This window comes from Canis aureus, chromosome 1, assembly GCF_053574225.1.
Source record: "Canis aureus isolate CA01 chromosome 1, VMU_Caureus_v.1.0, whole genome shotgun sequence".
Taxonomy (NCBI): domain Eukaryota; kingdom Metazoa; phylum Chordata; class Mammalia; order Carnivora; family Canidae; genus Canis; species Canis aureus.
This window is the reverse complement of record NC_135611.1, coordinates 26,661,356-26,687,898: the sequence shown is the minus strand read 5'-3', so window position 1 is coordinate 26,687,898 and position 26,543 is coordinate 26,661,356. Positions and strand designations below refer to the sequence as shown.

The 26,543-nt window shown below is 38.1% G+C and overlaps 1 long non-coding RNA gene across 2 annotated transcripts in view; it reads right to left on the bottom strand.

Moving 5' to 3' along the window:
• Positions 1-23,701, bottom strand: part of LOC144311333 (uncharacterized) — a 28,470-nt gene extending 4,769 nt beyond the window's left edge. For both annotated transcript variants that reach the window (XR_013376915.1, XR_013376919.1), the window contains exon 1: positions 23,498-23,701. This is a non-coding gene — a long non-coding RNA (uncharacterized LOC144311333). The remainder of the gene's footprint in view (positions 1-23,497) is intronic.
• Between the last annotated feature and the right edge of the window lie 2,842 nt (positions 23,702-26,543).

Below are 26,543 nucleotides of genomic sequence, written 5' to 3'. Positions count from 1 at the left end.
TATGTTTTTAAATCATACCTGCAAAGCAAGAATCTCTTCACTATTGTCAAGTATGATGTAGTATTAGAATGCATATAAAATTAATACAAGGTACTTTAAAATGAGGGAAAATATGGAAATTAGAAAACTTTTTGTAGAATAATTCTCATTTGTATTCATGATCTAAATTTCTCATAATTCGCACTAAGTAAGTGCAAATATTATATGCACTTGGAGATTTACTGTATATAAATTACAAAGTGTCACATGCATTTAGTATGTACCATGTAGTATATAACTGTTCTAAATCTATGAAAAATTATATTGACCTGTTAGCTTTTTAATATAGCTGGCTATTGAATTGTGTTTGATATACTCACTAAAATCTAAGACTTTACATGGATGCTAGATATCTTTGTTAGAATAGTTTCCCAAGTGAGCTAGTTTAATTATGGAGACAATGGCCATTATAAGGGAAGATAAATTGCCAAGATTATATACTGCAATTTTGTTAATCTTCAATTTTTCAGGCTAATAGTTTAATAAAACCTTTACTTTAATGATAAATGAGCCAAATGAAACTGTTTTTGGGTCTGTATTTCTTACTTTTATTGGATTTTTTGCAAGCATATATTTATTCTTATAAATCATATTCTCAAATTCTTAAACTCTATCCTATATCCTTTCTTATTCATAGAAACTTATATAAATACATAAAACTTCTTCTAAAGCATGAAATCTGCAATGTCAAAGTTTCTTATTTATTATTCTATTTGCTAGCTACAGATTTTAGGTCACTAATGCACCTAAAGGCATGTTATTGGATATTGGATATTTCCAAAATGCCTCAGTGAGATTCTATATTTCAATAAGCCCCTTCATCAGATTTTTTTCATCTGTAGTTATAGAGAACCTTACCTTTATGTTTCATATTTTTAGTATAAGATGTGTTCTAAATCTCTAAAAAAGTGACATAGATAATATATTTATCCTTTGGGTATTTGTTTTAGTATCATATACATAGCTTATGAAGTAAAATTTAATTAGTCCCACTAACAGGCTAGAACTAACCCCAAATCCTTGGTGTGTGTGTGTGTTGTGTGTGTGTGTGCTTTATTATTGTGAAGAATGTTTCCAATCATCCTCTCCAAAATATGAATTGAACCCCCAAATTATTTGAATTGATATAAATGGACAGAGGTTTATGTGAGCTTTTTTCGTCATGGTAGCAAACTGTCAGTGATAGATGAGGTGAGAAGCCTATGACTGATGCCTTCAAATGCTCATACAGAGTGTGGTCTACTCACCATCCCCACTGTGCAGACCTACAGCCTTCTGCATAGAAGCTTATCCAGAAAGAGTATTTCCTATATTATTCCTTCAGAAGGCTATCTAGTGACCTCCTAAAATACCAATGAGATCTTTCTTACACAAGCTGGTTTATTCTCTAAGTTAGTGGGTGCCTAGCTGTGGCCACAAAATCCAGTGGGCCAGAAAGCTATTACAGAGACCGTCTACAAATACATTTTTCAATAAAGTCAAGCATTTGCTATTGAATGGATGAATAATATATTTTGCACATTTGTGCAATGTCAGTTTCACATATAAGGAATTTCTGCTGTGATTTGCAAAATACTGACAATTGAAAACACCCCTGAATTCATTCATGTCTTTCAGTTATGTCGGTTCCCAATCAAGGAGTAGCAAATGTTTCGTGAATAATATAATGTGGAAGTTTATGGAATTTTTGACATTTCATATAAGATCTTGATACAACAAAAATTTGAGACTCTGGGCCTTAAGTCATTTTTTTCTTTTAAGTTAAATACTCAATACATTAACAAGAATAAATGTGGAACATTTTAACATTAATGTGAAAGCAATAATTTTTATTTTTTATTTTTTAAATTGTAAATGTATATTTATTTTTATTTTTTATTTAAACTCAATTAGCTAACATATAGAACATCATTAGTTTCAGATGTAGAGTTCAGTAATTCATCAGTTGCCTGTAACACATCACATCGCCCTCCATCACCCAGTTACCCATCCCCCACTTACACCCGCCCCCAGTACCCCTCAGTTAAGAGTCTCCCATGGTTTGTCTCCCTCTCTGATTTCTTCCCATAAAGCAATAACTTTTAACTATGATCATTTTTTCATTATGACGCTCTTTAGATATCTTTAAAAAATAATACTTGTTTTTTATGGGTATTCCCTTGAGAAAAGGATGTCAGCATCACATGGATTTCACTTTACAAAATCACAGCTTCATAAAAATCAGCTGCTAATTTGATTCAAGATGGGACAAAAAAATCATTTGCAAAGAATTCTCTGACAAAATGATCTGGACTTTTCAGACATGACACATGGTAAGAACCTTGCAGATGATAGTACAATTTCAGAGGAGAATGACTTGCCAACATCCCACTAGCACCCTCCCAGGCCCTCTCCCTGACAGGTCCAGCGCTGAACTGTTTGAGAAAGCTTTCTTTACTTGTAGTTATCTGCTACCCATAGAGTGCCAGTGACTTCCTTGTTATTCTCCTGAGAACTAATCTCTCAAATAATAAAGGCTTAGAGTTAAATTCAACAGGTTACAATAATAAACTGTTGATTAGAAACCCTTGCCCATTTTTTGTAATCATCAAGTCATTAGTCATAACAACCACTTATCCAGTACATCCCACCTGACATTAACTGTGATGAATTGACAACAGCCAGAGGGGCTATCACATGGAAGTGCTTCCTAAAGGCTTTGTTCACTCCCCTTGCTTCCAGTGACGTGTCTAGTAAGAAGTTGCTACAGCCAATATCAAAGAGATTGCTGCCAGTTTTCTCTACGCCAGTTGTTGAAGAATCTTTTTTCCATTGGATATTCTTTCCTGCTTTGTCAAAGATTAGTTGTGGGTCCCTTTCTGGGCTTTCAATTGTGTTCTATTGAGCTTTGTGCCCGTTTTCGTTCCAGTACCATACTGTGTTGATTACTACAGTTTTGTGATATCTCTTGAGGTCCAGAATAATGATGCCTTCTTCTTTGCTTTTCTTTTTTCAGGATTGCAACAAATGGATGGAGCTAGAATATATTATGCTAAGCAAAATAAGTCAGTGAGAGAAAGACAAATACCATATGATTTCTTTTTTTAATAATAAATTTATTTTTTATTGATGTTCAATTTGCCAACATACAGAATAACACTCAGTGCTCATCCCATCAAGTGCCCCCCTCAGTGCCCGTCACCCATTCACCCCCACCCCCGCCCTCCTCCCCTTCCACCACCCCTAGTTCGTTTCCCAGAGTTAGGAGTCTTCATGTTGATTTCACTCATATGTGGGATTTAGGAAACAAAGCAGATGAACGTGTGAGAAGGTGGGGAGGGGGGGTGGTGCGGGAAAGAAGGGAGGGGCAAACCATAAAAGACTCCTAAGGATAGAGAACAAACTGAGAGTTGATGGAGGGAAAGCAGGTGGGGGATGAGCTAAATTGGTGATGGGCATCAAGGAGGGTACATGTGCTGAAGAGCACTGGGTGTTATATGTAAATGATGAATCATTAAATTCTGCTCCTGAAACCAGTATTATACTAGATGTTAACTAACTAGAATCTAAATAAAAATTTAGAAGAAAAAACATAAAATTTAAAAAATAAAGATAAAAAATAAGAATAACACCAACAACAAAAAAGACTCTGTCTACTCCCACCTATTCTGTGTATTTCTCCATCACTGTACCAGGAACACAGTGAAGACCCTTCCTAGCTCATGTATTTCAGAGAGAAAAGGTTTAGATCCATTTGTCCTGAGATGTCCTGAACCATAATGTTAGTAACCTAGCTGATCTTTGCTGAGTCATCCTGCACGTTGTTATGGTGTTTTAGAGACTCACTTATCTACTCATTATATATTTATTAAGAACTATAACATTCAAGGAGCCATGACATATATGGATTGAGCTGGTGATAAAAAGGACTCAAGAGCAAGGATTTTAGGACAGTGAAAACATTCTATGTGATATGATGATGGATACATGTCATTATCCATTTGTCCAAAACCATAGACTGGATTGCACCAACAGTGAATCCTAGTGTAAACTGTGGACTCTGGGTGATTATGATGTGTCAAGTAGGTTCATCAATTGCAACAAATGTTGATAATAGGAGAGATATTTGATAGTGGATCTATGCATATGTAGATACAGGAATTATATGAGAAATCTTTGTACTCTTCTCTCAATTTTGCCATGAACCTAAAATTAGTCTTAAAAAATACAGTCTTTTAAAAATGAAAGACTCAAGAGACAGTGGAAGAATACTGCTGAACTCTGATCGCTTTCATGGCATTAAAGTGCACTTCTTTCTGTACACTTGCAGATGTATAGAAATATAGAGATTTAGAATTTTAGAGAGGGTCCCTGAGCATTTCCCCTACAGCTGAGGGAAAGTATAAAGAACAAATAAGCTATTTGTTCTTCTTTTCTGTCATTTGAAAATAAGACCTGATGTGGGAAGCTCTAGGAGAGCTTCTTGCTATTCTTCAGGGCTGTTTTGCATAGATTCATCAGGCATGGGAACCACCGAGGTCCGCCAGAGAGAAAGAGGAAATCAGGCTCATTGTGCCCTGTTGAGTAAAAGGAAAATCCACGTTTGAATCAGCCTAAAGGTTAATAGAGAAAAGATTCACATAAATGCATTCCTTTTCCCCAAGGCTAGGCTACTGTCAGCAGAAGATGATTGAGTTAGCAAAGGCATTTCCCCTTTTTTTTTTCTAAAATTTTCAGCATCATGAATTCCACCCATGCATACTGCCCTCACTCCTCACCCCCCACCCCTGACACATACTTTAAAGAGAGCATCTGAGTCTGCCAACTATGTAAACCTCCCCAATGACCTGTGCCAGATTTCTCATCATAACACATAGCTTGAGAGGGGAAATAGCTAAAGTTGGTTTAAATGGTATAAAATAGCCATTCCATTATATTGGTAAGGAAGGAAAATGGGAAATGCAAACAGACCAAATAATTATGCTCTATTTGCATCTATAAAAAAGGTGCTGACAACCTATGCAGACTTTAGTTTTTATTAGTCCATTTTAATATTCTCAAAACAATTGCTCTGTATCCTAGTCAGCAGCACAAAGAGACCACAGAAGAAAGTATGTTTTTAAAGAAATGAATGACTACACTATATATGCCAAATGCTTGAATCTTGTTTATTGCCTCAATAATTTATATATAATATCTATACTATAGATTTATTTGATTACTTTTCAATACTTAGTAATTATGCCATCATTTATTTTGAAACATTTAGATTTATTTCTGTAGCAGGTTTAAAAAAAAAGAAATGACTACTTTTGTATGGATGATTTTGTAATAAAGACCCCATTGTCTTAGAATTCTTTTTTCCCTACTCTTCCATTTAAAAACACCCTCCTAATTTTCTACCCCATATCATTGGCCGGAACAGTGTTAGAACTTCTATTACATCCTTAATGTTCTATATCATTATTACTTTTTGCCCCATTACTAATACTCACAAATAGGATTTTAACATGTGCAAAAGCCATCTGGTATGCTCCAGACCATGAGATTCAGGAGACCTGTGCTACCTGAAAAGGACCTGATGCATTTAGCATTGCTCATTTAAAATATTTTCTTTGGTTGGTCTAGTGCTTGTTTTAAATTCTTGAGTGCTCCAGTTTAAGATTTATTATGCCCATTAGTATTGCTTTGTTGAAACTGTAGTATGCATTCTAACAAGTATTTACAATTTATGATGGTAAGTTCAAAGTTGTATAATTATTGTAGTAATTTCCAACTCATTCACTTGTCATTTTTTATTTCCAGACATTCCCACAAAAATTTTCAAAATTAAAAAGGCTCTTGTCCAACTTGGTCTTTGTTCAAAAGTTTATTTTAGCTTTTGGTGAAGTCTGCCTTAAAATATATCAGCCATTTTTTCCTATTAAGTATATTAAGGATGGGTCACCATACCTCAGAAAAACTGGTAAAAGAACTAAAACATTCAAATGACTGATTCCTGGAGATTATTTTTCCAGAATGTGATCTTTTGGATTAATGTTTTAGATTAAATGGATGAAAGTATAGGAAGTTTCCTTTGAAGATGTTTTTGAAATCCCAGTTAAAAAGACATTGCCAGATCACACAGAGAAGTAAAGCTTAGATTTTCTCTTCCTCCAATTCATCCTCTCCTGTAGAGAAAGCCACTGTAGTTGTGATGTGTTATTTGAACAGCATTGCTATAAATACCATCAGCATAGGTATCCTGGTCCTCTACCATTGCGTATGATAAAACTGCATTCCTTGACCATTTTTACAGCCGGTACTGTGACTTCACACAGATGTCCATACAGTGGTTTTTAGTTCTAGTAGAACACTTGGTCTTAGTTTCTTAAAGATATATCACTTCCTAAGTAATGAAATTGTCACTTATTGAATAGAACAAAAAAGTTGTGATCAACTGACAACTGGATTATGACAGAGCTATCCTCAAGAAATTATTTGATTTTTGTCAAAGCAAATTCTTAGGTTTCAAAAAAAAAAAAAAAGACTTGACAACTTTCATAAAAGTGGTTTGCCTTTAGATAGTTCTAATATCTATTTTTCAGATTTTCTGTCTAGATAACGCATCTATATCACACCACAGGACAAATTCTAAATCCAGTAAGCATCCACCCCTCAAGTTTTCAATTTCATCAATTTCCCCTTGATTCTTCCTGCTACTCAATTTCAAATGTCATGCATTTGGTGGTCTTCTGAAACTTAAGTAATAATTTTATATACCAAAATATCTCAAGCAAACAATGAAGAAAAATCACTATAATTTCCTAGAAAGGAAAAGCAGAGTTTTCCATTAAAGCCTTATGATAAGCTAGCACTTCTGAAAATGTTTGATTCTGGATGAAAATCTGTGTCTTAACATTCTAGAAAGCAATAAAGACATGACATGACAGGATTTATTATGCTTTTTGGTGGCATTGGAGATGCATGCCACACCTTCATTAATTTTGTCTGTGATGTATATTCCAGTATGATAATACTGTTTATAAACCCTTGAGCTTGTTTTTATATGGGTAAAAATGTGTAAAACATTATGCAATCATCAAATATAGTTATTACTAAAGCAAATATAATCAGACACTTTTTTCATGAAACATAGTAGCAAAAGAAGAATATTCTAAAGTCAGATCTACATTGTCACTGATGAACTCTGCTATGTTAGTGATCTTATATCTCTGAACTTGGTTATTTGGGAGAATACAGAGCTACATAGGCTTAAGCGTTAGGTTTATTCAGAGATTAATAATAAAGAATATTTTTGGTTGGGTTTTGCATTTTCATACCTATTATCAGCTGTGATCTACTGGCCAGAGAAACAAAACAAAACAGTAATTAAACCAACTTGTCCATTATGCCAGGGCGGAGTCTTTGTATTCTGGGAGAGAGAAATGAGGAATGGAAGATAGAAGAGAAAAAGTAGGTCTAATTTTTTCACGAAAGAGTTAAATTCAAACACAGCTAAGCAGATTGTTTAATTACGTACCACTTTTGACCTCTCCTGTAATACGTGCTTATGGTCATTCTGACTTGAGTTTCATGTTCACCATTGCTCCAAGGTAAGGCACAATCCTATATGTGGTTTGTTATTCCCCTTTTTAAGGAGCTTTTTCTGTGTGTGAGCCCATCTTTCCTCCTCAAAGAACTTATTGTAGATGTTTGGGGAGAGGTGTTTGTGAAAAAGGAAGAGGAGTTGTGTTGAATATAAATATAAAGGATTTTGATGCCATAGAAATCTATTAGAGTTATTCAATTATGTTTTCTAGGGGATCTTAAAGTTTCAGCTTTGTATCCAATAAGATAGAATAAATATCAAAGAAAAATATGAGTTGAAATCCTCAACAGAAGTATGGAGCTCTTAGGAAAACTTCTGTGGTCAATGATAGGCAGTAAGGTCATCTATCATCAGCTCTGTCTTTCCTAGCAGGAAATCTTTTGGCGATTTTAAGATAATTTAAAGTACATTTTTTATATCATAAAATATTAAAGAGGCAGATTTTCAAATGCATATTGTCCGCATAATGCATTTAGAAATCTACATCCTGGGGATTCAGCAAGAAAGGGCTTAGACACCACTAACTTCTAGTTCTGGTGGCAGAAAACTCAATCAGTGACTGACTGCTGACTTAAGTCTCAATATAGATTTTACAAGAGGAAGAACAAGCTGAACAGAATAGTGTTCATAATCTCTCAGGCTGAAACCCTGGGGTCAATCCTAATATCTAGCAAGTGGTAGTTATGATTACTCACCTGCCTGTGATATCCAGGAATTATGTCATAGTCAGGTGTTTCAAGGATATATTGGACTGCTACAATATTTGTATAACGAATTTAAATTGGAAGCCACCAAATAATTATTAGGCCCTTCCTGCTTGTAAAATGCCAAGTGGGTGGCTGGGATGGCAAAATTAAATATATAAGAGTCCATTTCCAAAAGATTTTGATTTAGGAGTCAATGGAAAAGATTTTAAGAGGTCTATGGTTTCCATAACACAAAAATCAAAGTTAAAAAAAAATGAACTGGAAAAACAGGGACTTCTAGTGTCTTTATGCATTGCTGCATGGGACAGTTCTCTTTAAAGAAAGTCTCCCTTCTGCATGCTAATCCCTGAAGTCTCTTCCTTTGGTTCTGTCACGTGTTTGTGGTCTTGCCTGCACTATCTTGCTGTAGTCCTATCTCTCTGCTAAGTCTTGAGTCGTTGCCTGTGTGCTTATCTCCCCTTTAGAAGTTATGCTTTGGACAGCTCTGTGGTTTTGCATTCTCCATAGCCAGTCACCATTCCAGCCCAATCCTATACTAGGTTCAGATTCTCAATGCAGACAAGACCAGTATTCTCAGCCTCCCTCCTCACATGAGAAGTTCACTGGAAAACTGGTTTCATCTCACACACTCACAGTGTTCAACAACTGGTTATTATATAAAGGGATGAATGTGATACTATCTAAATCTTATGGCATTCCCATTCCAGATTTAATTAACTTTATGTCTTCCTGAATTTCCTGAGTTTCTACAATGGGTTATTTAATATTTTGCTTTTTATTTTTGTTTAAGAATTCACACCATAAGATGACTTCTCACCTCATGGGAAAAGATGATTATCCATGTAAAGGTGGATGGATGCTAAAAAGTTTTTGATAGTAAAGACTCTAGATTCTAAGTCTAGAATGCCTGATGGCTCTGAAATCAAGTTGTTTATTACAGAGACCATTTTCCTTCAGACTTTTACTAGAAATGCTGTTGCTCTGCCCCTCTGGCTGTATCAGTTCTTAGGTTTCCTTGTGCTGTTCATATTAGATGTTCTCTGGATACCTAATATCAAGCTAGCACTATCATGTGATTTACCACATTGGGTCTCAGTCATGTTTTGAATTCAGTGTGGAGGGCAGAGGTAGTCGGGTGTTATGCTGGTAACTAGGCATAATCTACTGTGTGAATGAGACTGCACACAGAAAAGCTGAAGGAACTAATTTTGGTTTCCTTGTTATGTAACTTCACCCCTTTTTGCATGTTTTTGTATTTTTTAAATGTCTCAAAATCTTACAGGACAGGATAACAATTCACAGTGGTTTTCCTGACAGTCTCAGGATAATCATTAAGCTTTTTTAGTAATATCAGCCACACAAACTTGCTTCTTTCTTCTCAGAAACTGAATAGTAACAAATGATTTCCTATACATATAAAACTGGATTTTGTTCAATTCTCCCCATATGCTACAGTTGTGGAGTAATTTTCATTTTTATGTTAATTCAAAGTTCTTTGAGTAAAATCACACTTTCTTAAATTCTGAGGTTGAAAGTCCACCAATTTCTATGCTTTTCTTTCAAAGAAAATTTCTTGAATCCAACGTTATAATTTTCCTTTAAAAGCTCCAGTCTGTCCTTTAATGCACAAATAAGGTATATTTCAGGGACTTTTGGCTCTGACAGAATTTTATGGTGAATAACATTGGCCATGTACTGTTGAAATGAATATTTTTCCCATTGGTACATTCTGTAATAAGCTACAATCTCAGAGTGAACATCTGTACTATGGAAACAGTATGTGTAGAATTTTGAGGTCAAGTTATGTTAAATCTATGTTCTCCAAAGTCATAGTCTCTTTCATAATAAATGACATACAAATGTCAACTTTATTATGTACATAGGAGATACACATCTATTATTATTTTGATCCTACAATAAGATTTCCTCAGGATGATGACACTATTTTAAATGTATAACATATCCAGTATGCCGAGGGTCAAAGAGCAGGCTATTTCTTTTGTTTCCCCTTTTCAGCATTTTGTGGTCAATTATTACCTTCCTTCTGCTAGCTTTGGGTTTGATTTGCTCTTCTTTTTCTAAAGCCTCTTAACATGTAAAGTTAAATTATTGATTTGAAATCTTTCTTCTTTCTTAATATAGGCATTTACAGCTTTCCTTTTCCCTCTGATCACTGCTTTTGCTGCATCACATAGGTTTTGGTATGTTTTTGTTTTCATTCATCTTAAAACATTTCCTAAATTCCTTTGGGATTTATTCTTTGACCCATTGATTGTTTAAGACTGTGTTGTTTAATTTCCACATATTTGTGAATTTTACAAAATTGATTTCCAGCTTCACTCCATTGTAGTCAGAGAAGACACTTTGTGAGGTTTAAATTTTTATAAATTTATTGGCACTTGTATTGTGGCCTAATGTATGGTCTATCATGGGGAATGTCCTTTGCGTACTTGAGAAGAATGCGTGTTATACTGTTGATGGGTAGAGTGTTCTATAGATGTTTGCTAAGTTGAAATATTGATTTTTGACAAAGGCATAAAAGCAATTCAGTTTGGAGGGGAAATATCTTCAGCAAATAGTGCTGGTAAATTGAATCTCCATGTGTGAAACAAACAAAAGGAACTTCTATCCACACCCAGCACAACATACAAAAGTGAACTCAAAGTGGATCACACATACAAGTATAAAACTTAAAAGTATAAACTTCTAAAAAAAATTAGAAATTTTTTTGTGATTTTTGGAATAGGCAATGATTTCTTAGAAATAATAAAAGCATGATTCATAAAAAACAAGTTGGTAAAACTGAACTTCATAAAAATTAAAAAACATTGATTCTTCACGAAACAAGTCTGGGAGAAAAACAATGGGAGAAAATATTTGAAAATTATATCTGATAAAAAGCTTGCATCTAGAATATCTGAGGAACTCTAAAAGTATAAAAATAAGGAAACTAAAAACTCAATTAAAAAGTGCAAAAGATTTGAATAGACACTTCATCAAAGAAGGTATATATAGGTAGCAAATAAGCACATGAAAAAAGGCTCAATATCAGTAGTTATTATAGAAATGCATGTTCAGACCACATGCATATAACACTACACACCTCTTATAATTGCTAAAATTGTAAGGTCTGACCACACCAAATGTTGATGAAGATACAGAGGAACTGGAACTTCCATACTCTATTGCTGTAAATACAAAATGATACAATCACTTTGGAAAACTATTTGACAATTTTTTAAAAAGTTAAACACGACCTATCATGCAATATACCCATTACATTTCCAGGTATTTACTCAAGACAATGGAAGCATATGTCCTCACAAAGATATGAATATCCATAGCTTTGTTTGTTGCATACCCAAATTGGAAACAACCCACACGTTCATCAATAGGCAATGGATAAACAAATTGTCGTATGTCCATATGATGGAATACTATTCAGCAATAAAAAGGAGTAAGCTATCGATACGTGTGACATTGGCAAATTGCAAAATAATTACACTGACTGAAAGAAACCAGACAAAATGAGTACTTGCTGTCTGATTTTATTCATGCGAAATTCTAGAAAGTGACCACGGTTAATCTATAGTGACAGTGGTTCATTTGTCTCCTAGGTTTTGTTATGACAGAGAAGAGGGAAGGATGATAAAAGTGCTCAAGGAAATTTTGGGAGTGATGGATATGTATGTTCATTACTTTGATTGTGGTTATGAGTACATATAATTCCATGCAAAAAATGGTTTATTTTATGTCAATAAAAACCTCAGCAAAGATATTTAAAAAAATAATAACATAAATGGGATCATGTCACCTCTCCAGTTAAAATTCTTCAGAGCCTGCATAGCCTAATAGAAGCCAAACTCCTGGTATGACACAGTGTTTCTTAAGATACGATCTCCTATAATTCTTCTACCCATGACTTGTGTTCCTATCATTCAATGACTTGAAGTTCCCTCAAGAAATCACATGTTTTTGAAGCTCCTCCTTGGGCAAACACTGACTTTTTTTGCCTTGGTTTCTTTTACATGTCAAGCAGATACTTGTTTATCTCTGTGACATTCAGTTCAAATCACTTCTGTCATATTTTCTCCTAATTCACCAAGGAACTAGGCCCTACCACTTCTGTAATTTCATAATAGCCTATTCAAGACAAAATGATTATACTCTCTAAGGATCGAAATTACTCATTTATCTTTTCACCTGTTTTTTAAAAAGATTTTATTTATTTATTCGTGAGAGACACAGAGAGAGAGGCAGAGACACAGGCAGAGGGAGAAGCAAGCTCCCTGTGGGGAGCCCGATGTGGGACTTGATCTCGGGACCCCAGGATCACGCCCTGGGCCAAAGGTAGATGCTTAACCATTGAGCCACCCAGGCGTCCCCTTAACCTGTTTTCCATTAGATTGTAAGCTCTGGGGGGGACTCTGCTTTGTTCAGCTATCTCCTCAGGAGACAGCAGAATTCAATAAATTTTTGTTCAGTAAATGTATGATCTCAAGACCAGTAAGGTGAACACATAAATTGTTTATATAAAATGCTGGTTCACAAGAGCAGCTATTGTTACGGTTCTAAGGATGTCCTGAGGGTAAAAATCATCCCAGGAATCATCCAATCATCTTTCATAAAAAGGAGAAACAGGTTTACATCATACTTTCCATCAATAAATTATTCTACAGTCTCCATCATCTAGATTTCTGTCTCTCTTTGAGCCTAGTGAGATGATGTTTATACAGCTCATGTATCCTAGTTCTCACATTATTGCAGTTAGAATGAAGTTTTTTTTAGTGGAAAAAAAATCTATAAAACTGTTAATAAGAAATAAAACTTTTTTAAGTGGAAAAAAATCTATAAAACTGTTAATAAGAAATAAAACGAACTTAAAAGCACCTCTTTCTAGCAGTAATAGTATAATTAAATTTTAATTCATTTTGTCATATTTTCTTTAGGTAATCTTAAAACAACACAGTGTTTTAAAAATATTTCCTGCTTCCTGGTTTTTCCACTTTGATTTTGTATAATGGTTGCTCTTTCTTAATTAAAAAGGCTGCTGGAGGATAAAGGGGTGGTAATACAATCTGGCCAAACTTTTTCAAATTTCCTTCTTTATTGCTTTCTACCTTAATGAAAACATTCTCACACTAAGCCATGGTGATATAAAGAACAACATAGCATTGCATTTGGCATTATAGCATAAATAAAAGAAAACAATTTCGTTACTCTCTAAGGAATCTGAAAGCAAGATAGGTCTATAATTTTAAGGTTTTGATTTGACACCAAAATATCATTTTTACAATTAAATTTGCTGTTAATTGCATTGTAATTATGTTCACCTATTGAATTGTGTGCAAGTTACCTTCTCTGCAATTGAGCTTGAAAGGTCAGATGACTAGTGAGTAGGAAAATTCAGAAGGGACAAACTTACAGAACTAGCTTCAGAAGAGACTCCTAATCCAATTGATTATGCCTCAGAGAGTCTGTGAGTTCCTTTTCCATAGCTGAGCAATTCTTGTCTGCTCAGCTTTAAATAACTATGAAATCCAGACTGGTGGAACTATTCCAATCTGTGGACAGTGTGATTAATTCAGAGAACTTTGGCATGGTAACAAAGTCAAGTGTTTCTCACTGTGAGAAATTCTCAACTTATTTCATGGATAAGACTGAATGATTTTGGAAGTACACTTCTGTGGGAATAGCATTAGGGAATGATGCACAGTAAGGGAGTGGCTGGAGGGGCACTATCTTTGTTGGTTTCTTATAAGCATTTCACCAAGAGTTCTGAGGTCTGTGGAAATGTAGTCAACCCATGAAGGACAGAGCCTCAAAGTTCATTATACTAAGGAGAGGTGATCTTATTAAACAAGCATCAATGTTGAGTCAGTTATTCGCTATTCAGTGAGCATGCAGGCTATTGCTGGATATACAGAACAGAGGGAGAAAGACACAGATTTCTGGGTGGAGCAAATGTTTCTCAAGGTGTGATTCTAGGATCACCTACAGCAGAGCTGCCTTATGTGTATCTCAATACCCTGAGCAATACCCAGGTTACTGAATAAGAATTTTGGATGGTTTGGCCTAGAAATATATAGTTTAACTCCTTCCCAGAAAGTTTTGTGTATCCAAAAGTGTGAGAACTACTTCTTGAACTTCCATTGAATGAAAAAATAAAACAAATTAACAGGCTACTGTGATATGTGGCATAACTTGGTTTATGTAATGGGAAAGTTGGAAAGTACTATTTAGATTTTTGAAAGGGAAAAATTATGCTTGGCAAATAGAATCTGAAAGTTCTTGAGAACAGAGTGTTTGAGATAGACTTCCTGGGAGAATATGTAGTATTTCTATCGTTGGCATTTGGAGGAGTCATGTTCTAAATGAAAGAAAAACATGAGTAGAAGCAGAGTGTGTTTATGAAATATTGAATTTTGGTTAGTAATATTCTCGATTTTTGCATTATAACTCCTGGAGAGCTTTTATTTTTTTTATAAAAGATTTTATCTATATATTTGAGATCGAGAGAGAGAGAACACAATCAGGGGAGAAGGACAGAGGGAAAGGGAGATGCAGATTCCCCACTGAGCAGGGAACCTTGCAGCAAGGCTCAGTCCCAGGACCCTGAGATCAGGACCTGAGCTGAAGATAGACACCTAACCAATTGAGCCATCCAGATACTGCACTGAAGAGGCTTTAAAAATGCTGATGCTCAGGCCTACCCTCAAAATTCTTGTTTCAGTTGTCTCTCTCAGGGCTTTGATATCCATTTTTTAAAATTATTAAATTATTTTTCTTATTGTTAAAGTATTTTTTAAAAGGAAAATCAAGAAAGTAAGGAGGAAAGCATGGGTTTGATGAGCAAAGGAATGCTAAGTCATAATTGGAAAGATTATTAAAATACCCAGGTGGCTAGTTCTAGCTGGTTATAAGAAATAGTAGTTGGAATTCTGGAAAGAAGCAAGAACAGAATATGTGGACGTGGAAGAAGATTTTTAAAGCTTTGAGTGTAGATGAGGAAACAGATGTGATTAAGATTTAGGGTTGCAAAGGAAGCAATAGAAATGGAATTATTTAGAATTAGAGCAGAAGAACAAAGGCATAATTACCAAAGCAAAGAATGGAAAGAGTTTCAGGAGAATACAGGTGATCACTGCTGTGAACAGCTACTGTAGTAATCTCAATGTCGGTTTCACATTAGAATCTCCTGGTGTGCAGTCACATTTGAGGACCCCCAATAATAAAAAAGGTGAGAAGGATGGGTGTAAAGGAATGTCCTCAGAATTCAGTGATTAGATTACTCGTAATTTTTGAGAGAACAGTTCCTAATATTTGGGCTTGAAAACAAAATAGCAAGAGAGTTAAAGAATGAGATATATTCAAACTCCGGTTAAACCATACTGCTTTAGAAAAACATTTAGAAAACATTTAGAAAAACATTTCAAAACTAAACCACACCATTTTTTTAAATACTTCCTCAAAACTACTTTTAGAGAAAAGTATTTGGAAGATAGTGTTGAAACAAATCAAACAAGTTCATGATCCGCTACGTTTCTGTGACCCTAATTATCACAGGAGCAGGGATGGATATGACAAGAAACTTAAGATGATATTTCAAATTTGGAGAATGCCTTTGGATGAAAATGGTCAATGAAAGTGGTTCAGATATGTCCTCCATGGTGATTCCCCACTTTCTTCCTTCTGCATAAAGTCTTTTCTCCTTTTTATTTTCTCACGTTAATGCCTTGTTGTTCTCCCACATAGGAAAATGAAGTGATTGAATGAGCTGGAGGATCTAAGGCTGGGAAGTAATTTAACTTGAAATATTTCCTACACTAATTTTGCCCTTGATGGAATAATATATTTATTTCAAGGAAATTTTTATTTTGATGGGAAAAGATAATGACATTAAAATTTATCTTTATTTTCTGGCAAGTATTTGCATAAAATGTATACTTGAGGTTTGGTCCCCATGAGTATTTCAGTGTAGTAGGGTTACATCAACAATTTTTCTTCTTTTGTTTTGTCTTTTATGATTGGATTTAGAACACAAGCAAGTAAAAAAATAATGATTCTTGAATTTTTTTTTGAAGATTTTATTTATTTATTCATGAGAGACACACAGAGAGAGGCAGAGACACAGGCAGAGGGAGAAGCAGTCTCCCCATTGAGCAGGGAGCCTGATGTGGGACTCCATCCCAGGACCCCAGGATCATGAGCCAAAGGCCGACTCTCAACCACTGAGCCACCCAGGGCCCATGATTTGAATTTAAATGAAAGTATTGTTGGTTTTATCTATGAAGGCTTCATGACAGTTGTTGCTTCTAGTATTTAATGGCCATAAATTCTGAATTTACTTCAAATTGCTTCTTTATCTTGGTTTGCCCAGATAGTTTTTCTTTTCTTTTCCTTCTTCTCCTCCTTCCTTTTTAACTTTCTACTTTATCCCACTCAAACACCACACTTATATGCCTCTCAATCTCCATTGTTGCTTGTTTTGATATTCATGATGAGTACTTGAGGTAGCTGAATTAAAGAGACATATAGAACTACAAGTATCTTTTTTTTTTTTTTTGAGAAACCCCCATACCATTTTCCATAGCAACTGCATCATTTTACATCCCTGCCAACAGTGGACAAGGGTTCTAATTTCTTCACATACTCTCCAACACTTATTATTATTATTTATAATAGCCATCCTAACAGGTGTGAGGTCTTATCTCACTGTGAGTTTGCCTTGTGTTTTGCTGCTGATGAGAGATGTTGATCATCTTTTCATATACCTGTTGGCCATTTGTACATCTTCTTTGGAAAAATGACTATTCAAGTGTGTTTCCCTATTTTTAAATCAGGCTATTTGTCAAAAAATTAGACATAGAACTACCATATGATCTAGCAATCTAACTTCTGGGTATGTATCCAAAAGAATTGAAATCAGAATCTTGGAAAGATAACTGCACTCCCTTACTGCAGCATTATTCACAATAGCTGAGATATGAAAATCTAAATATCTATTGGCAGATGAATGGATAAAAAATGCAGCATATATTATAATGGCATATCATACAGTCTTACTGAAGAAGCAAATCTTGCCCTTTGTGAAACCGTGGATGAATCCGGAGGACATTACACTAAGTGAAGTAAGGCAGTGACAGAAGGGCATTGATTCCATTGAATGGGTTATCTAAAATGGTCAAACTTATGGAGGGTAAATGGTTGTGAGGCGTAGGGAGAAGGGAAAGTAGGAAGCTGTTGATCAACAGGCATAAGGTTTCAGTTACACGAAACAAGTTCTAGAGATGTACTATAAACACTGTGCCTATAATTAATACTGTGTTATAGACTTAGAAACTCTAAAGGGTTGATCTCCTGCTGTATTTTCAGCACTACCATCTCCACCACCACCACAACAAAAACCTGACAACCCCCCCAAAAAAACCCACATTTATACAAGACTAAATTTTAACTTACAGTTTTATTCTAAACTCATGAAAAATTTGTTGTAGAAATAGCAAATATCTCTTTCCAAAACAATCTTTTTAGGCTTTATGACCACCCGGTAGAGCTAGGGTTAGGTGTATAATCCAATTTGATTCTCTTTCTTTCTCACTCCCTCACCTCTCCCCAATGTAGGTGAGAAAGCACCTATCCTTGAAATTATGGGGAGCCAGCTAAAGTATGAAGCAACAATACAGGAGATAAAATAGATAAAATAACCATGCTTCTTCTAGAATTGTTTTAGTCACATGAGAAACTAAGTATCTTTTACTTTTTAGGCCAATCCGAGTTGAAATTATATTATTTGCAACCAAAACATTCTTCTAGAATAGAAGAAAAATCAAAGGATTAGGAGTCTGGAGACCAGGTGCAGTGTATATCACAAAGTAGTCATTCAGGAACTATTAGTTGAATGAACAGATTTTCAAAGTTTCTATTACCTATCTAAACTTGGTCAAATCACATTATCTTAATGTCTCTGATGATAAAATAAAATATTAATGAACATTTTCTAAGATTAATATTTTCTAAGAGTAAGTAATATGTTTCTAAGAGAACATTTTCTAAGTAAATATTAGCTATTCTTATTAACATCAATTTCATATTTGAAAGACTCTTTGTAAGTTTCAGTATTCAATGGAAGTGGCATTTTTCAATTCTCTTTTTCTGATTGTTTCACTGAACATCAGTGTTTTACAGCAAATAATCTATAATAAAAGTAACAAACATTATATCTGTCAGGAAATACATTCGCTATATTTTTAACACATTTCTAGTCTTAAAATGAAGTATATTTATTATAAAATAGCTAAACAAAAACACATTTAATATGAAATCACACTAGAGATCTTAATTGTTTCACTGTGTACTAAAAACTACAGATCATTGTTTTCTGCAAGTGTTTCAATATATTGCAACATGCGACTATTAGAGGAGTTGTACAAACATGCTTATCAGTAGCATTTGACTTCGGGCTTGTTGAAACAGTTTAAATAATTTTTATTGTATTGTACTTTTGTTAACTTCTTTTGCTTATAATCAAAAATTAATTATATTGAAATGGTAAGAGTAGATGTAATTGTTGTGTTATTTACCTAACCAAAGTTAAAACTGAAAATTGTACTTCTAAGCGTTTGCATGAAAAGTGAATAATTGCATATTCTTCACTTTCTTAAGGAAACCAGTTACCAGTTGAGGCAGTGAGAAGAGAGGCATGACTTGAATGCGAAGAGCTAAGCAACAATTCATAAAACTGCAGCCACACTGGGATTTCTACAAACATCACGAACAAATTTGTGTTGGATAGTGTGGAGAATGTGTAATGATCGGACGGAGTTTGTAGTGTTTGATATCAAGTTTAAATTGGAAATTGGTTAAACTCCCTAATGTGATTGAAGAGGCCATGACTTAAATGAGAAGGTAAACCCTATTTCCTAAACTCCTATTGCCTTAAAGATTTCAGGACCCTCCCTGTAAGAATGTGACATCAAATCTTAATATCTGCTCCAATTTTATCTGAAGTCTGTCATTGTTTTTTCCTTCAGAATGATGACTCAAGTCCACTTCTTAAATACTGTAATTTGTGGCATTCAAACAAAGACTGTGAGTGAAGCCAAGCCAACTCTGAGCTTTTTTCCCAAAGTGTTACAACGAGGCTTCCAAAATAAGATTATATTCAGGCCAAAACACTGACAGGATTTGCCAGGGAATGAAAGAACCACAATAAAGAGGCAACTACCATCGCTCTGTGGTCAAATTCAGTGACAGAGGTTGATTACAAATGCCTGAATATAAAATGGGTGTTTAAAATAATCAGCTAGCCCTGATACTTAAAATTTTAGTATAAAAATCCCTTCATATCTCCCCAAATATTAAGAGGAGAGATTCCACAACTATTAAAAATATAGAATATTGCTTTTATTTTATTATTTTGTTTTTTTTAGAGAGGGAGAGAGAGTGTGGGGAGGGCAAGAGGGAAGGAAGAGAGAGAATCCTAAGCAGGCTCCGTGCCCAGTGTGGAGCCTGACCTGGAGCGGATCTCACAACCCTGGGATCATGACCTGAGCTGAAATCAAGAATCGGACACTTCATCGACTGCACCACCCAGATGCCCCTAGAATATCACTTTTAAAAGACACAATAGAGACGCCATAGCTTTAACTGAAGGCTGTTATGTATTTCTTTCATTGCTTACTCATGAGGAATCTGTTTCCAATTGCTCTAAGTGATACTTTTTTGGTTATAACTTAATGATGGATTCCATTCAGTGATCTTTTTGTTTTATTATCTAATTCCCTAAAGGTAAGGAAAGAGCACTTAGAAGGCAACCTGGGGTTCAGGTTTCTTAAGGTTTTACTTTTTTTTTTTTTTTCCAACTTAAACTTGCCAGGAATCCAATGCAACTAATATAATATCTTCATGAGCTATCCAACTGAGAAACAATATTAAAACACTAATAATATTACAAGTTCTTAAAATTTTTATTTCACTGGCTCATGCAGATCAAGACATTTGCAGAGTTGTTTTTATTTTTTGGTTTCTTTTTTTAAAGAGATTTTATTTATTCATGAGAGAGACAGAGACACAGGCAAAGGGAGAAGCAAGCTCCCTGTGGGGAGCCTGATGTGGGACTTGATCCCAGGACCCCGGAATCACGACCTGAGCCAAAAGCAGACACTCAACCACTGAGCCACCCAGGTGCCCCTGCGTAGTTGTTTTTAAAAACAGGTTTATACCAGGGCTCTAAAGTACACGAGAGATTAATTTTTGTAAATTATGGCCTTAAAAGATCTCATCAGGACTCCGGCTAGACTCCCCGTGCCTCCTGGTGCATCAACTGAACATAGTTTGAGAGTGAAGGGAGAGAAAATGAATCTATGGTGATAGAAGCCAGAGTAGGGGTAACTTTTTGCTGAGGGCAATAATTGGGATACAGCTTGAGTGAGGTTCATGGATCCAGGTTGTGCTTAACTTGATTCAGGTGCAAGTCATATAAGTGTGTTCACTTTGTAAAAATTAACAGTTCACTTACCATTTGTGTACCTCATCGTATGTTATATTTCCATAACAAAGTTTACCAAAAATACGTAGGGGCATTCTAAAAGACAACTGACCTGGAGTCTTAAAACAAATCATCATCCGAAGGCAGGCGCTAAACCGCTGAGCCACCCAGGGATCCCCTCATCAACAAAATAAAAACAAAGCACACCCTGATGCAATGTACCCATCTTGACTGAATTTTGGACCGGGGGAAAAATAGCTATAAAAGTCCATTGGGGACAACTGGAGATATATGAATATGGAGTGAATAGTAGAGTATATCATGAAATTATTATTAGGTTTTTTGTGTATGATAAGGTATTGTTATACGGTTTTTAGGGAATGCTCACCGATATACTTAGAAATGGAGTCAGGATGTTTGCAACTTACTTTCAAATGGTTCAGAGAACACTGCATGAGTGCATGTGTGTGTGTACAGCAGAGCCCGAGTGTGGTTTTGTACATGAGTGTGTGTTTATTATTTTTTGATTGAAATGTACCTGACACACAATATTGCATTAGTTTCAGGTGTATACCATAGCGATTGCACAAGCCTGTACTGTAGGCTGTACTCACCACAGGTGTGGCTGCTGTTTGTGCGTGTCTGTGTGAATTTATGTGGGGTGGTGTGTGAATGTGTGAGCATGAGTAGAAAAGTGAGAAAGCGAGCCATTATCTTAACCATCGCTAAATCCCAGGAAAGGGTGTGTTCACATTTTCTCTCAACATTTTTGTGTTTAGGATTCTTTTTTTTTTTCCAAATAAAAAACGAGACTTTGCAGGGAGAAAAAGGAAACGATGATCTCTTGACCCAAATCTTAAGTCTCGAGATTCCCGCCGACGTATTCTGAAACCAGAGGAAGCTGCCAGGGCTGTGCAAGAATGTGGGGATAATGGACCCCGAGACACGGGATGAGTTATATTCTCACATACAAAGCTCCTGGGCACTCACCGTCCTAAATTTTATTTTTATATGGCACACATTTAGAAAATTTAGGAGTGTCCTGGAAAGTCGTAACAGCTGGTCTGCGAGTGCTGGGCCCCGGGGCGGGGGTGGCTGGAGGCTGAGGAATTCCGAGGCCTGGGAGAGAAGCATGTTTCCGAGCAAGGCCCCACGCTGCCCGGGAGCCCGCAGTGTGAGAAACAAGCCGCTGGACGGGCCCTGACAGATGTTATGAAAGGGTGGTGTTAAGTGCCTTTTTCAGGATATTAAACCAGCGTCCTAACTGGCAAAAAAATGAATTGTCACTGACATTATGTCGGCCCATTGGAGACCCTCTCTGCTACTTTCCGTGATCTGGGAACCATTATCCGCGAAAGATCGATATGCTCCTGGGCAGGAATTTAAATGATGATTTCTAATAAAACCTATTTTAGACTGTTCGGGCCGGAGGATAGAGACAAGTCACAAAACATAATGTCTTTAAAGCCGCTCTCCCTCCCTTTCTCTCTTTTTTTAAAGACCTGAATAATGGAAGAGAGATCTGGCGATAGGGCACCCGAGGCCTGCCATCCTGGCCGCTCCGCTCGGCTAATGGCTGTAAACCGACACCCTGATGAAATAAAAACGCCTCTGTCCGAGCGCAGCGCTGCACGACGGCTAAGCAGCCTGAACTCTGGCTGCGACCCTGGGGATGGGGACCGAGGGACGCACCGGCAGCGCCCCCGCACTTCCGGCCTCCCAGCGCCGCCCGCGCGCCGGGCAGGCCCGAGAGCCCCGCGCGGGTTCCGGGACGGCGGCGGGTCCCCTCCGCCTGGAGACGGCGACTCCTGGGGCTGCACGTCAGGCCCTCGGGCCGGGGCGGGGGGGGCTGCGCGCTCGGCCGCACGGAGCCCCGTCCCCCGCCCGGCGCCTCCCGCCCCGCTGTGCGCGCTGCAGGCCGAGGCCGAGGCCGGGCTGGGCCGGGCCGGGCCGGAGCCCCGCTCTCCGCGCCGCCGGCCGCGCTCTGATCTCCATCGGCCCCCCCGCCCCCCCCCCCCGGTCCAGCCATCAATCTTCCGCCGCCCCTGGGTGAGTGGGTCACGGCACCCGGCACGTTCCTCTGCAGAGCAGCCTTTGCCGCGGCTCTCCCTCCTCAGCCCCTGATAAGTATGCCTTTGATATTTTTATTAAAAAAAGAAAGAAAACACATTAGGAAATATGTTTCACTTCTGGCAGCGCAGACCAAAGCCCCTGAGGCCGAGGAGAGGAACGCGGAGGGGGCGGGGGCTGCCGAGTCCTTGCAACCCCGGAGCTCTGCGGGGTGGGAAGACCCGCACAGCCCGATCTCTGCGGTCCCCACAGGGGTGCGGGCGGCGGGGCCGTGCCTCCGCAGCTGTCTGCGCCCTCCTCCGACCGGGGACAAGGAGCACGCCCTGCGCTCACAAACGCCGGAACGTCGGAAAGAACCGGAAGCGAACTCGTGCGCTCCCCGACCCCCGACCCCCGACCTCCGACCCCTGGCGGCCCCGCAGGGGTGGGTGCACCCCTCCCTCAGCGCACCCCGGGCCGCGGGAAGGTCGCAGGGCGGGAGGCGGCTCCGCGGGCGGCCCTCCGGGACACGGCCGCCCCCTCAGGCCCCTCCGGGAGCGCACGCGGGAAGCGGTCTGTCGCCAGGCTCCAGGCGCCTCTTTTAAAATAGGCCGTTCCTGTCTGTCCCGGCGGGCCACCTACCTTCCGGGCAGAAGTCACCAGAAACCCCTCTAGGGCTGAGGGGACCTGGTCCCCACCTCTCCACCCCTCCGGCCTCTTGTCCATTGATCTGTAAGGCTGAGGAAGGGCCGGCCTGGGCGATGTTGATTTCAATTAGGATCGTACATGAGGGGAGTCCTCCGCTGCTGGGAAGGACTTTGGGTCATCAAGCCTTGGACCTGGCAACAGAAGAATGGAATTTAAAGTAGAAGAGGACTTCTCTGCTCCATTCTCTCAAGCCGAACATTCCTTGGAGTTTGATTGGAAAATCCTCTACCTTCCCAGTATATAGGGATTCTGGTAGGAGCTCAAGAGCGTGAGAACCGGGGGTGGGGGGTGTTTCTCGATGGCCTGACAAGGTAACTTGAGCTGAACAAATCTGTAGGTAGGGGACCAATTCCATTTTGGAAGATTTAGAATTAGAAATAAGCAGCAAAAACCCTGGGTACTTGAGGAAGTGTCCAGAACTTGGTTTAGACATTTGGCACTGAGTATGCTAGAAATGCGGGTTCAAGGATAGGGTGAGCCCTCTGCCCTGTGCAGGACTAGAGACAATATCCATGGAAGGTAGTACTTCCACATTAAAGCACTAATTCATGTGACGAAGATGATTCACAACAGTTCCAAAAGGAAACGAAGGAAAGCAACCTTTTCACGAAGCACCACTTAAAGAGTTTATCCATCTGGTGAAGCGTTTCATTATGGATTCTGTGACTCCCCCGCTTGCTGGCTTGCCACGGTCCATAAAAGTTTGCTGATTTTTGAAATTTTTATTCTTGAATGAATGAATAAAATTGCTATCTGTGTTGGTACGGATGATTATGATGTTACGGTTTAGGATGATGACTAGAACAGAATAAAAAAAAAATCATTCACTCAACGACTATGTTTGGAAAGACTCTTATGTGTCAGGGACTGTTCTTGGAGGTGTACATAGAACAAGAAAGAAGATAATGTCCTTGGTTGAGTATACATGCTAGAGGAGGAGACATGCAATAAATAATTAAATGGAAAAATTAAAGAATATCAGATGATGATAAATGTTACCAATAATGATGCATGTGGTTAGAGGTGCCTTTCTGAGAAGATTCATTGGAATAGAAAACTGAATGATGAGAACAAGAGAGCTGGAGAAGAATGTCCCATGCATAGAAGCCAGCCTGCATGTGTGAGACAAAATAAGTTTGTGGTAAGGTGACCGTCTGCCCCAGTTTGCCTGGAATGGAGGGGGTTCTCAGGACATGTGACCTTGGCTGCTAAGACAACGTGGGAAATGCTGGCCACCCTATAACTTCCCAGACATGCCAAATGAGAAAACTGTGACAGAGGATGGTTTTGGAAAGTTAGACAGGGATGGCGGCCCCTGGGGTGATTTTATTCTGAACCTGATGAGAAGCTTCATAGGCTATCTGTGGATCCCAGGCTCTTACTGTAGAAGATTCCTATTCCATAATGGCATTGACACTTGAGCGATTTAGTATGTAGCATTGAATATATATGGGATTAGATTAGCAGTGTACTTAAGAGTGCTTTGCATCCTGCAGAATTTTGGAAAAGTGAAAAATAGAAGGCGCTTGGAGTTGGTATGATCTGGTTTTGTCATTTGCTGAAGTTGCTGCAAAGGCTCCCGTGACAGAAGAGGAAGAACAGGCAGTGGGTGGCCTTGGTATGAAGACTTTAATAGTGTAGACCTTCATTGCTCAGTGATTGAGGGAGGGAAGATTCATTTTGGGAGGATTACATTTATTTGTGGGAAAAGAGGGGTTTGATTCATGGTATAGGGGCTTTATCTGTGAGAGTTTGGTAACAAAAGGAATTGTACTATTAGATTTGATTAAGGTGGCAGGAAACATCAGACACATGATGTTGGCATTGTGTTACTGGGGCTGTTATAATCTGGCGCTTGTTGTTTAGCCCTTTGTAGTGAACTGGGGCAGAATTAGAGCAGAGCACAAATCAAGGTGAAGACAGAATGGAAGGTAATAACTGGAGGTGCCGTATAATGGTGCTTTGATGGAATGTTCATATCTATATGCTGAGCACTAACAGAAGCTTCTGGATGTGACATTAAACAGGCATTTATAAAAGGCTTTGGGGACTGAACTGACATTCCGTTGGTTCCCTGTGGCTACAAATTGGCCAAAGACTAGGGACACAGCCCCACAATGATGCTGGTGGGACAGGTCTGACATCTCTTTGCTAAATTTGTCTCTCAAGGGAGACAGCCCCATCTCTAGTTGAACGTTGAACTGCTAGTCCACATCCCCAACATTATTTATTTATTTGAGAGGGAGCATGCAAGTGGGGTAGAGGCAGAGGGAGAAAGAGAATCCTAAGCAGGCTCCATGCCGCATGGAGCCCAACTCAGGGTCAGTCTCACAACCCTTGATCAGATCATTACTTGAGCTGAAAACAAGAGTCAGATGCTGAGCTGACTGGGACACCCAGGCACCAACCCCCGCCCCCCACAACATCTTTTAAAATGAATGCAGGAACTCCCTTCTTATTGGTCTTCAGAATCTCATTCTTCCCTCCCAGCATCTATACTCAGCAGAACAGTCAGAGTGATCTTTTAAAGAGTAAGTTCCTATCACACCCCCTTTAAAAGCCTGCCAACAACTTTCCGTTATCATAATGATTGATTTCAAGCTCTTTTGTGAGGTCTATAAGCCCTGCATCTGGCCCCTACCTTCCTCGTCTGGCTCATCTTCTAGCATTCTCTCTTCCCTCAGACCACTACAGCCACACTGGACTCTGGCTCCTCCAGTAACACTCCAGCTTGTCTTTGTATCAAGGCCTTGATATGCCATAGTCCTACTTCTGGGAATATTCTTCTCCACATGTTTACTGGAATTCCTCCTACTGAGTTAGGTATCTACTTAAATGTCACTTCCTTAGAGACTCCCTTTCTGCCTCCAGTATCTAAAATAGTCACCACCACCCTGTTGCTTTCTATCACCTTAGCCTGCTTTATTTTCTTCATAGCACTGAGCAGCTATCTGTTTCATTTATTCAACTAGATTGATAA